Source organism: Bombus flavifrons, chromosome 9, assembly GCF_040668555.2.
Source record: "Bombus flavifrons isolate JBK064 chromosome 9, iyBomFlav1_principal, whole genome shotgun sequence".
In the NCBI taxonomy this organism is placed as follows: Eukaryota; Metazoa; Arthropoda; class Insecta; order Hymenoptera; family Apidae; genus Bombus; species Bombus flavifrons.
Genome location: NC_138450.1, coordinates 14,737,825 through 14,750,961, shown reverse-complemented (window position 1 = coordinate 14,750,961; position 13,137 = coordinate 14,737,825). Strand labels below are relative to the sequence as shown.

Genomic DNA, 13,137 nt, shown 5'->3' with positions numbered 1-13,137 from the left:
TCTCTTTTCCTCCTCTTCCCTCTTTCTCCTGTCTATTCTATCCTCGCTATTCAATCTATTCCTCTGTGTCTCCTTTCCTCCCTTCTCTCTCTTATTTTTTTCCCTTCTCCTTCTCCAGCTATAGTTTCTCTCTATCTGTTTTCTCTTTCTCGATCCTCGCAGCTCGAATCTCCGGCTCGTACAGCGGCACGTAGCTCTCGCTCCCCCGTTTCGTTTACTTTTTCCGTATGGCCGTCAATAGCGACTTCCTGCACGCGGCATTCACGGCTACCGTCATTACGATATCTGGCGACGCAGACGAGCATTCGTGTTCGCTATGTTCCGGCCTGGCTCGTTGCAAAACAATTTTCGCTGCAGCTCAAGCCTGCCTCGCTCCATCCTCCATCCACCCCTTAGAATTGGATATTGTAAGGTCCTTACCGAGACTTACTCTCCGGGGACCAGGGGGGAAAAACGCGTTTATTCCACGACCTGCACGCTCCTATTTCACGTGCCGAGGCTCGAGGTCGACGAGTTTCTGGGTTAGCATCCTCGACCAGCAACCCCCTCGGTTTTGGTTAAACGATAAATTCGCTGCGAACATGAGAGGAACCAACTCCACTGTCGAAACCAACGTGTATTACACGCCAGGCAGGAAATTAAAAAGGACTCTTACGAATCAAATGCGATGTATACGAAAGTATAATCGGGGAAATTTTTTTAGAAGAATAGGAAGAGCGAGTATAGCGGAGGACGAACGTTTTCCAGCGTTACTTCGTCTTGGTCGAGGGGGTTGCATTATCGACAATGTAGTTTCAATTGATCGCGAAAGCTTACGCTTTTCTTTGGCAAGTACACGGACGAAATTTCGCCCATCTCCGTTCCTTTATATCGTTGTGCACAAAAATCGGTATTGCTTTTACGATTAATTTAATTCCGTTAAAAATTAGAATCTCGTACGCCTATCTCTCCTCGGTTTGTCTTCAATTGTGTAAGAACGTCGACAGACCAGATTGCACAGGTTGGTCGAAAAAGAAAAAAAAAAAGGAGCCGTGTTTTTAGATTCGCGTTCTGCCACTTCTATCCGGCTTACGTTGAGCCACTTTTTATGCTAGCCCTTATTCGAGGCTTATCATGACGAGATGAATGCAATATGATATCAAAAGAGGAAGGAATTCCATAACGGAGTACACACAAGTCCGCTACAAAGAAGCTCAGGTCTCTCTCTCTCTCTCTCTCTCTATCTCTCTCTCTCTCTCTATCTATCTCTCTCTCTTTCTTTCTTCACTTTCTCGAGCGGCACACCCGTCTGCCTCCTTCGTCTCAGCGTTTTATTGAAACCTCTCTTGGGGACCGTGTTGTATGTTTAAGACGGAATTGCTCGAATTCGATATCGGTCCTCCCCGCCGATGTTGTCTAAGACCGAGTTCGCGATTAAATTCGCCGGTTCCGATTCGGTTCTAGGTAATGCTGTTTCGAAACGCCCACTCTCTTGGCTTATCCATCGATCGAACGCCATTTTTATCTGATTCTGTTTGCTTTCTTCGGAGAGAATGTCCGATATTAGGTGGATGGTATTTTAATGGTACTTTATGGAGGGTGCATTACGGAGCGATATCAAAAGTCTCGAGATTTCAAGATTTGGCGTACTTTACAGGAGAAAAGATATATCGACGTTTTATCGATAATATAAACAACGTGTGAACATAATAAATATTTATTAATATCCTATTGTTAATATCCCGTTGCGATGTCCGAACTGTCGATACCACATACATAATCCTGACCATGATCTTGATCGTTTCTTCGTAAAAACCGTTTCAACCGTTTCACCGTCGTTAATGAGTCACGTGAGTGAGATCTCGAGCAAAGATTACCATGCATCCCTTAGGAGAAGTACCAAGTCTTTAGTTATCCGAGACACTATATTCGAAAAAGCATAGGGAAGCAAAGAAAAAAATATTCGCGAACGAAGGAATCTCTGAAACGTCAAACGAAGTTTCGCATAATCTGTTATTTCCTTCGACTCGCGTGGGCGTAAATAGAGTATCCGGGTAACTCGTTTCCTTGAATGTTTGATAAACGTGGACGTAATGAGCTGCAATTTCGCCGAGCGTAGTGAGCTATACTTTCGAATTATCCGAGACAGAGACTTAATTAAGGGAGAGAAGAAAAGACCTGGCTATAACCATCGAGCACAATGGTCACGTCATGTTTGAACGATAGGGAAGAAATCGATCGACGAGACGACGGAAAGAAAGCGGCCGGCCGTATTAAAGGGCGTGCGATGAAGCTTCTTCGCCTTTATCGTAAGAGACCAAAGACCGAGAAGATTTTTGATCCAGTTTAACGAACGATTAGGTCGTTCTGTCAGCTGCTTCGTATTAGTCGTTTGGCTCTTTTGAAAAGTCCTCGTGAGAAGCACGTTATTAATTCTTGGTGAACTTGATGCTTCCCAAATGACGAGTTGACTGATAACTCGGCTAAATTTTCTACTTAATAATTCTTACTTTTCGTTACTTGTTTAAATTGAAATTGCAACTTCAGTGGAATTCTAAATATCTAGTCCCAGCTATAGATAAATTTTAAGCGATTCGAAAGAAATTATTTCGAATAAACGGCCAAATTTCAGCAATTTCACTATAGAATGTCGAACTACTCAAACGTTTCGAGTGCTCAGGCAGCTCATCTAGAAATACGTACTATACATAATGAATTTGAGTTTGAAACAGACCCTCAAAGTACGAGTTCTAGATACCTGAAAAGCAAATTCAATCTGTTAGTCAAAACTTGGCAGTTTCAAACCGACGGATCACCTAGTTTCTATCAAAAGTGATTTCAGTTTTAAACAACGATTATGTATTTTGTAATATCGACGTTAAGGAGTACGAATTCCAACGGGATATAAATTAACAGAAGCTTAGGGAAACGTTCAAAAACTAAAGCAATAAACCGGAGGACACACCGGCCTACACGATTCAGTATGTTAGATTCGCGAGCGTTGCATAACAAAACAGTCTTTTTAATTACTCCCTGAACACCACTTCAAATTCTCCACACCAGCACGATTACTCGAAGGGAATAACTCCTCGCTCGAGCAACCTATTACGACTAGAATTACGGCGAATAAAGTACGATGTTTGTATAAAAAATTGAAACGTTAGATCTACGAACAAATATACATATATATATAATATGAAAAATTACACAATTTGTACGAAAAATTACAAATTGATCATATCGAGAATTTTGGTATTTAAGCGTTAAAAGCAGCTTGCGCCTCGTTCTTCCTTTGTTCTTCCCCCGAAGCATTTCTCGTTCGATACCAGAGATGTACATTTTCCCCGTACCTTTACTACCGTGCTACTAGAAATTCAGTTTACTCGAGCGCAAGATGCTAAAAAATTGACGAAACTACGGATAAACCGACCGATGTAAAATTTAGCCGGCTAGCACGAAGGCCCGCGGACGAGGCGGGACTGGAACGGTCAACCGGAGAATTCTGCACGAGAAAAATAACGAATTCATTCCGAAAGCGCGTCGTAAACGATTCCCGGTTCAGCCATCCGGCTGGAGAGAAGCGGCCGAAGGTTTCTTAATTTATTAAAACGTCGCAGACGCGGAATTCGAACGGACCTCGCACAGTCGTACTCTCGCACACGTACACACGTACACGATCGTACGTAGACACGTTTCTTCTCTCTTTCTTACTTTTCCCATCGCTGTCTCGAAGTTCTTCCTCTTGCCATTTCTCCGGCTAAGAAAGACAGAGAAGAGTCCCAAGTAGTTCCTTCGTTCTGGGAACGGCGTAAAATTTTCAGCAGGTCTTGCGCGAACGAAAAGCGTACCCGGTTGGTTGTACCGAGCTCGCGTCTACCATTTACACACGGCCGAATCGTATGTAAACGTGTAGCTGGCGCGTAAAACGATCCCGGTGGTCTGGTGAACGGTACGCGAAAACGAGAGGATAAGAGGAAGAAAGACAGGGGTGGTAGAGGACGGTTGGCTAGGGGGATACGTGGAATAAGAATCTAAAAAGACCGAGGCGAAGACTCGACGACGAAACGACTCCCGTGGGCTTTCTCCAATCAGCCAGGTTCTCGCTGCTCCGCGTTCCTATTCGGTGAAAATGCATTCCGACTCTGTATTTCTGACGTGGTAGCCTTGTATACGTGCTAACTCGCTAATGTACCGTGCTTCCCCTCAAACCTTTTCCCGAGACCACGTTTCCGCAAAGGTTAGTTGACTACCTGGATAGTCGGACAACCACTGACGAACAACTTTTATACGCTCGTATGGATTCCATTAGTAATCTTTATGCGATCTGTTAACGTGCCGTGAAAACCAGGGAAAATCCCTGGAGTGTGTTAACCTTTGCTACATACGTGGTTCTTTTATACAACTTTCCAGGATATTACGTCACGCGTTAAACAGACATCTCGACTCGTTTCGAGGAACCAAAATGCTCGCCGCTGAACGTTACGGTTTAACGCGCTCTGGTCTCTCTTCTCGATTGCACTGTCGTAATATGGATAAAATGTAAACGCGTGTTCGCATATAGCACCGTGCGAATATCTGTTACCGTCTCCCTCTCGGATATCGTACATCGTGCCCTATGACAAAATTTGTTTCAAACTTAAACGGACAGCGAACCAGAATATACGTTTTATTTAGTGCAACGTATATCTTGAAAACGTTATTACTAAAAATATGTATGTAGGTCACATCGTTTTAATCTTGACGATTTCTATTAGTTAATCGTGAAGCATCCTTTATATCGTTGGACATAGAAGCGTTATCAATTTGCATTTTTCGTACAATATTTGTATCCAAAAGGCAGGTGAAATTACATAATTTCTGGAAAATTCTATTCAGAGTGTTGTCGGCTCTGACTTACGGAATTTACCTGCGGCTCTTGTTACACCCGAGCAATTTTCATTTAATAACGCTCGCGAGAACAGCAGCTTGAAAATTTTCGGACTCAGCCGGTAGCCCTTTGTGTAACCGGCTGAATCTTTGATGAAGTCCACCGAGAACGCTTCGCTTTATATTATGTTAGCCGTGTTTTTTAGCTCTTTATGGGCCAACCGTAGTTGCACCTAGTATGCTTCGCGCGAGGCTATTCGAATGAATTCGTGGAAAGTTGCCGCTTTGTATTACGCTATTTTTAATCTTGTTGCCAGATAATTTCATACGTCTCTTGTTTATGATTATTTGAATCACTGCGTGGATGGAACGAACCTGAACTTCGCGTTGCACAACTTTTATAACGCGTTCAAATTCGTATACATCTACTGTTGTTTGTTGTTTGTTGTCTAAATTGTTATAGTCACGATCTTATTGGGACACAAATTTTAAGTAGTAACACAAGCGGTACGATAGTCGTTGCTCACTCTCGATTCAAGCAGTATCGATTAACGAATAGGTACTTTTACGTTCTCGTTCGTGTATTCTTTCCTCGTCCCTTACGTTTTGTATCATTATTATTACTATCGATAACTATGTTCGTGAATATGAATGACGCTGATAAGCAATAAATAATAATATACACGCGAGCAACGATAAATACATCACTCGCTATAAAATGTTTTATCGTTGCTATCAGAATATTCTCTAACGTGAAGCGGATATGAAATCGAGGATGTATATACAGATATTTTTATCAGCAACGCGTTTAATGATCATTGCGCGATAAAAATTAATTTAACATAACCGTTTCTCTTTAACTAAGTACATTTCGTTTTTTTGTTTCAGGTAAGTGTCCAAATACAACTTCCTTTTCTTGGGATGACATTCGGTGGTTTCTGGCGGCACGAAGAACGCGAGTAATTTAAACGAGGTAACAAAGATTGCACATAAGAAATTTAGCAGTAAAACACCATAATTAACTGAGCATCGATCGTTACACCCGCAACGGTGAGTGTTGTAGTTAAATACGAATATCCAGCCGATTCGTAATGTATCTCGTATAATATCTCTACGAGTAATTAGTAATTACACACTAGATTATTTGCCAGGTAAACACATATTTGATTAAACTGCATTCGCGGCGTATTGTAACGACCATTTCGAATTCAACGTGCTTAAATTACTACTCGAATTATGTCCCTACGCCCCCTATGCCGAACCGGTAACTATGTATTGCAGTTCTATTCAAGTACCAATAGAACGAATCGATACTCGATGGCCTCGTGTACATCTTTGCCAATAGAGCACAACTATCGACAATGTTATTACTGCTCAGCTTCGCTGTTTCGTTAATTATCAACAATTCGGAACATTTGGATATTAAATTGTCTCACCAGCGACGCGGGCCTTTTAAATAATAGAAGCGATTTATTCGCGAGTACAGGTCGCCAATTCTTTTCTTCGTTTATGTTATACGCGAATTACATGCTTCTAATAATTAGCGTAACACGTTGCTATTATTATCCATAATATACTTCACTGCTCGCGTTTCGATGTGATTTTATCTCGTTAAACGTTTGACAGAATCTTTCTCCGTTGAAAAACAATTTCAACTTTTGCCAACGATACTGAGATACTTTGGCCTTTGGACTAAGTTAAAGAAAAGATCTAAAATAATACGTCGGCGATCGTCGTTCCGTTGGTAGTAACTTATAGTCTCGTGTCATTAATTTCTTACGACAACCAGCCGTCTATCTCTGCTCCAAACTTATCCTGATACGCCCCGTTACGTTCTTCGTTTTTCTCCACCCCTAGCTTAGGCCATCTTCCCCATATACCGGCTCGTAACCACCTTGTAAACCTGCGCTATACCAAAATCGCATCGCCTCTTCAATGACCCAGTGTAGCGTGTACGAAGAACGGACGGCGATGTCGCTCGTTTACCGCATACCAATTCCGCGGCCTGGTATTTTCGAGCTCGCGAATGCCGAGGAATACGCTTCACGCACGGCTACGTGATTACGCGAGATTGAATTTAAAGGAGGAAGCCGATGGAAGAGGAGGAAGGTAGAGAGTAGGAAGACTGGGAAACAGCGAAGTCGCTTGGGAATCGATCGGTCGGGCAGCGGGACGATAGACAAAGGCTCTTTCGAGTCGGTCGAACGGAGATTGTCTCCAACTTGCACGGTCTAAGACGTTCCAGAACGATTCGAGGCATGGACAATTAGGCGATCAAGATCGATTGGAGCCATGGAAGCCGATGGATCGAATCGGTCGTTGGCAAACTTCGTGTTGACGCTTCGTGTGTTCCCTTGTCTATCGTCGTTATTGCCAATGCACGTGGACGGATTTCTCTCTCCCTCGCACACGCGCGCGCACACACACGAATTTACACACAGACTGGCACTTAGTCTCCTATTCGTGTCCTTTCGTTCGGTATATATGCCAGGCTTCTAGCGTTACTTACGGATCCGCAAACACGAGAAGGTTGATAAACTCGGTACACGACGGAGGTATTGCCGCGCAATTGACCCCGTATCCTCCTGGTATTACGCTCTATGATATTAGATTAGATTTCGCCGAAATTGGACTGGTCCCCGAACATTACGCGGACACATTAGCTGGCCCAGAGCCCGCACAGCGCCAAACTACGTCTCTTTATCTTGCCGGATATGGAGGTAGGATCTTGTCTACCGTGCTGAAGAAAATTGATACCATTTTGAGAGAAGCTTTTGAAAGTATCCTGCAGTTTCTGGTGCATCGTAGATCAATTTCATAGAAATGGATTTTTTTTCTTGTAAAATCGTCAGATTCGTCGTCGATGGTTTTAGAATACTTGATTTAGGTATGAAAACGGTTTGAGTTATTACGTAAGATAAGCTTTTGTTGACGATATCTTTGCTGTCAATACGAAGCAACCTAGGATCAATTGCTTAAAGTATCCCAGACAAGGTACTCCTTTGCCTGCTAACCGCGTGTCCTCTCTATCGTTCGAAAGACAACGAAACGACAGAATCGATCACTCGACGAACCACATCCAGATAAAATCGGTACTTTCGTTTCCCAATCACGCGCCATCGAGATCCCACTAATAACAGGCCATCGAAAGCCACGTGACATTCGCTCTCTGCCGAATCCTACACAAGGGAAGACGTGGAGCAGCGACTGGAATCTCGGTCGATTTTTCCATGTGAGAAGGAGGCGAGGTAAGGCTCGCTATTCGTAATAAGACGGCTAGATGAGGCGGGCGTAGGTACCGGAAACGTCGAGGCCGCGCGTCCACGACCATCCGAAGGTTGTAAGGAGAGAAAGAGAGCGAGGACACGGTGGTGTGCGTTGGTATATACCCCAGGGGTGTGATAGTCGTACGATGTATGGTTATTGGCCGGCTGGCAGCATCGATTCTCACGACGAGGGAGCCACAGATCACCCGGAAACTGAAACTCCCTCTCCTACGCTTCCGAAACCGTAACCCCGCAGCCGCCCCTTTAGCGGGCTAGATCGCGCTTCCATCCGTCGGCTAAATACTTTATTAGGAAGTTATACGGTTTTCCCTTGGTAGTTCGGATTCGAATTCAGCCACGAAACGCGATCCGATCCGTCGACCAACTGGGAATCTCTCTTTCTTTCTCTTCGTCTCTCGTCTTATGCGCGCTTCTTCGGCAGATCAGACAGTTTTTAAAACAGAGAAAGTCGAGAATTTCCCTAGTTCCTCTGCCGTTGTCGTAGGTGGAGCCCGATCTTTAAGTCAAAGTATATGATTACGTAAAACAAAATGCGAGCGCTTGTGCATTTAGATGGCCAATGCATGAAATAATATGCTCGTACCTAGCTTTCCATAGAACGTTCGAATTTTCAACAGAGAGGTTACAAGCTTCCGTAAAGTATAAACATACTGAATATGCCAAGTACTATATAAAACGAAGAGTACGATTGTTTTCACGAAGCAAACAGAACGTTCTCTTTAATGCCAAAGGGTATCGTTCAGTTTTCATAAAATCAATGAGTTTCTCGAGAGGAGAGACGACCTTTTCAAAATAGAATTTTATTACACTGCCCTTTGTAGATATATAATAAAATTGTAATGTCACGTTTTTACACAAAACTAACTACTATTACGGTATATTCTCTTAGAAAAGTATTAGCGTTCTTAGCAAGGGAGGAAAGAGTATATTTTGCTGAGAGAAATTACGTTATACGCACGTTGGTCTCTACAAGAGACTCTCATTTTGCAAATTAAGAGCTGCATCATTCGTATTTTCCGACAAATTTTCTTGAAAAAGTTGAAATTAGATGCCGTACATTATTTTCCTAAATGTGTCATATTGCGTTTAATACCACAAGTATGGAATAGCACTCCAAGAGAAGCCAAGATTGCGATACTACCAATAAATAAGAAGTTCCATTCCTCCACAGACCTTTCGTTGTCAAACTTGTCAAAGAATTAAACTGACAGATACGTTACTAATTTTCTTTGGAAGCCGATATCAAGGTTGGTTGAACGAGGGTTCGAGCGTTCATCTTTTTCGGGCGAAAACATCTCGCAGCGAAGAATCTTCCGCAGGTTGTCCGTCAGGTCCTCGTAAATATTCATAGACGAGTGGCGAATAGAACGGAGCGCATGACAAACGATCTCAACCTTCACCCGAATTTCATTCCTCGATACTGCGTAATTGGAAGTCACTCGGGGCAAATTGGATGCGGCGAAGATGAGTTGCTCTCGCGATTCTCGTCGACTACTTGAAATCAAAGAAAGTGAAAGATCAGGGTCCGGGTTATCCGTCTTTGTCTCGTCACGCGCTCCACACATCTATCACCCTTACAACCCGTAGAATCGCGTTATACTTTGTAAAATTGCGTTTCTTCCTTTCGATAGAGATCCGATGTGATTGCATCTATGATCGAACTTGCAGGAGTAAGTGGATTTTTAAGTATGGAATTCTTTCTTTTTCGTCTGGGTATTTTAAAACAGTCGTCCGACCACGAAAAATCCATACTCTTGCTGTTACTTTGAAGCGAGTAAACGAAAAAAGGCGATAGTCAATCGAGGATAGGAAAAGATTGTATTTTCAGTTTTCCAACATGGTTATGCAAAGTGATAGGAACTGCTATCTCGTTGGCAAGATCAAAATTGAAGCAGGGGTATGTACGTACGAGAGTAATACGATCACTTCGGTGGGAAGACCTACGAGATTTCAAAACTTCGAAAGCACCTGCCGTTACAGAAGTCCTATAAATTGCTGCAGTCTCGTGGAAACTGTGTTAAAATTACCATCCTCCTCCCTTCCGCCAAGATTCAATCTTCTTTATGTATCCACTCGAAATTCGTATACTTCTTGACATAGAAACTTGATAGAAACAACGAACTTGTTAGTTGTTTTTCCTAATTCAGATTTTTTAGTTTTAGAATTTTGAGATGCCGTGAAATATCATAAGATGGATAAAAATTAAAAGAACGACTTTGTAACACGAATATATGTTATCTGTACAAGCTTTACAGCTTTTGGCATAAAATTAACGCGAAACAATGATTTTCCTTGGATCGTGAAACCTGACTTCTTCGATATCTTACAAACTTTGCTACAATTGACTGAAAAAATATTCACCGCGCGAAGAACGCAGTCTGAGGTTGACAAGTGAAACAAACTCTGAAAATTGTACGTATATTACACAATATTACGGTCTCTGATTCGCCATGAGTTCTTCGCTTGGTTCGAGATACTTGAAAACGAAACAACGGACGAACAAAAAGATACGAAGGAGAACACGTAATAGAGCGGAAGGGAAACATCAGAGAGGAATATGAAGAGCGCGGTGGAGTGGAGATGGGACGCGATAATTGCGGGAAGGATAATTTAACGGGCGGTTCTTTTCCACCTCGATCTCTGCTCGCATCCATTTCGCCTCTCCCTTCTCATTTTGTGTTCCTCTCTATCGGCCATGTTGCGCTGTCGCGGCACGCGGCATGGCCGCCTGGCCAACGATAAAGTCTGATCTGTCGCATTACGTCTTCCGGGATGGCTCGCGACAATCGTAAAGTTCAAATGGTAAACGATACAACAACCGAAAATATGAAGCGTAACCTTTCTAATGCTAAGGGATATACGTAAATTAATTTCATAAGGAATACAGGGATCTGCGTTACAAACGCTAGAACGATTTATATTCCCATAATTTAAAATTATTTCCCAATTTCGTCTGTAAAAATCCGCGGCAACCAAAAACAAACTATTGAAAACCCTTAAAATACCTTGCTAATCAGAAATCAGAGAGGAATGAAATTAAAATGTTAGCTGGTCATAAGGAGAAAGCCTCTACCAGAAAAATAGTTTGTAGCTGAACTGCGACGAATCGAGCTTAATAATTGCAAGGTCTTCGCTCGATATCGATCCCCATCACCGTGCCCACTTCTCGATACTATTTCACCTCGGTCGATCCCTATGAATAATCGAGCGAACGTTGTTTTTCCTATCGCGCGCGACTCATTGATCCAGCTGCCGGAATTTACTAACACGCTACTCTCTCCTTGCCACTCTGAAAATCGTGGTCGTGAAAAAACGGCAAGAAATAGCTGATAGGCAAATTCCGCGAGCACGGCGCTCTCCACCGGTACTTCCAGCATTTGTTTCCGTTGTTGTTCGTCGTCTGACACGGGAAGCACCGGGGGTGGCCACCCCTTCTGCCAGTAGACAGTCCACGTAGGACAGTACGGTAGTATTTATGGAAATGAACCGAGGTAGTTTGAACCCTCTTTTCGTCCAACGTTCTCCTCGCTAACCGAGTAAATCCACCAATCCTCTCCCCTCCGTCTTTTCCTCCTCTTCGTCCGCCCGCTGTCTTTGTCGCGACCCCTCTTCTTCAAACTTGCTCCTTTTCGTCTCTCTAGACACGTTCCCCATCCCACTGCTTCCTCGTATCGTTTTGCTCGGTTTTTCCGGCTGTTTCTTCCTACGGGTAACCTTCTCTTTAACCACGAGTCAGCGTGTCTGTGTTTCGCAGGAGAAAATCCGAGCCCAGCTGCTGCCCCTGTTTGGCCACGTAATTACGTGGAATTCATAAGTTACGAGGCAGGCACGCGTACCGCTCGCACAGTTACTTTTATTCTTCTACTATAATTCAGATGGGAAGAGCTCTCTCTCTCTCTCTCTCTCTCTCTCTTTTCCGAGACTATTTCTTTGAAAAAATTTCGTTTAAAAAAAGAGAAAAGAAATTTGAATCAACCGAACGTTTCAAGATCCTGCCTCTCCTATCGAACGTAAGTCCGCTTTCGTTCCGTCTCTTTCTGTCTACTTGCTTCCGTTCGTTTTATCCTTCTCCGTCCTCCGTCTGTTAGTCACTCGGGTGACTCGTTATCACAGTCGGTTTATTCCCGATAACACGAGCCGGCTATCTTCATTAATTGAACCTCGAGTTCCGCGAGAGAGTTTACCTTCCACGATAAATCCGCGAGATCGACGCAACGGCGAGTTTTAATGGAAACGCGAGAGCACGCCAGGCAGTTTCGGTTTAATGACCTTCGGTCAAATGAATTCGCCTGATTTTACCAAACGAGACGAGTGGTCGCGAGAACGATATAATTGAATCGAATTATTATACCCTACGTTGCGGAAATCGTTTGGGAGATGATCACGTATACGCGAGCGTGCAAATGAGTCGTGTTATTTTTCCGTCGCGTTACTTTCCGCTGCCCCGCGTTAATTCAACACTACAAAAATACCGGAGGAGCACACACTGTTTACGTAATTAACCTCTCGCTGGCCTGACCATTGTTTGCGACAAATCGTGGAAATTGCGCCGCAATTTCCACGAGACCGCTCTCTACCGTTTTATTAACTAGCCCCCTCCTTCTCTCAATCTCCTCTCTCAAACCCCCACCGCTCGACCCCTGTTTCTACCACGCGTTTAAACAAATTAATTCGCTCGTTAAATTCGGTCGAATTCGTCAAGTCTCTCTCGTGAAGCGTATTATGGAATGATTCGAACAAGTTCTGCGGAGTTAGCTGCTTTTGAGGTTAGTTACTCGTTTAATCTATTCACCTTAGAGAAAAACGTTAGTCGATATTCCTTTGTTAACTGTACACGATACAGTCGGGAACGATATGTTTTTTCGGATCGTTTTCACGAAATCGACTTCTGTCCAATCAACTTTGATTCGTAAATCTATTAAAATTTCATCGTTCCCATATTAGCGTATATTCTACGGCAATAAAGATGAGAGGAGAATCCATAAAAGATACAGCCATCTCTTGT

At 43.2% G+C, this 13,137-nt stretch overlaps 1 protein-coding gene across 23 annotated transcripts in view; it reads left to right on the top strand.

Moving 5' to 3' along the window:
- Positions 1–13,137, top strand: part of LOC138183667 (protein muscleblind) — a 401,637-nt gene that overhangs the window by 307,738 nt on the left and 80,762 nt on the right. For 3 of the 23 annotated variants that reach the window (XM_069120945.1, XM_069120944.1, XM_069120943.1), the window contains one exon: positions 5,734–5,818. The exons of 19 other annotated variants lie outside the window; for them this stretch is intronic. The gene's annotated coding sequence lies outside the window, so the exon portion shown is untranslated. Of the gene's footprint in view, positions 1–5,733; positions 5,896–13,137 lie in introns of those variants that run through there. One more of the 23 variants, XM_069120947.1, reaches the window with a different exon arrangement.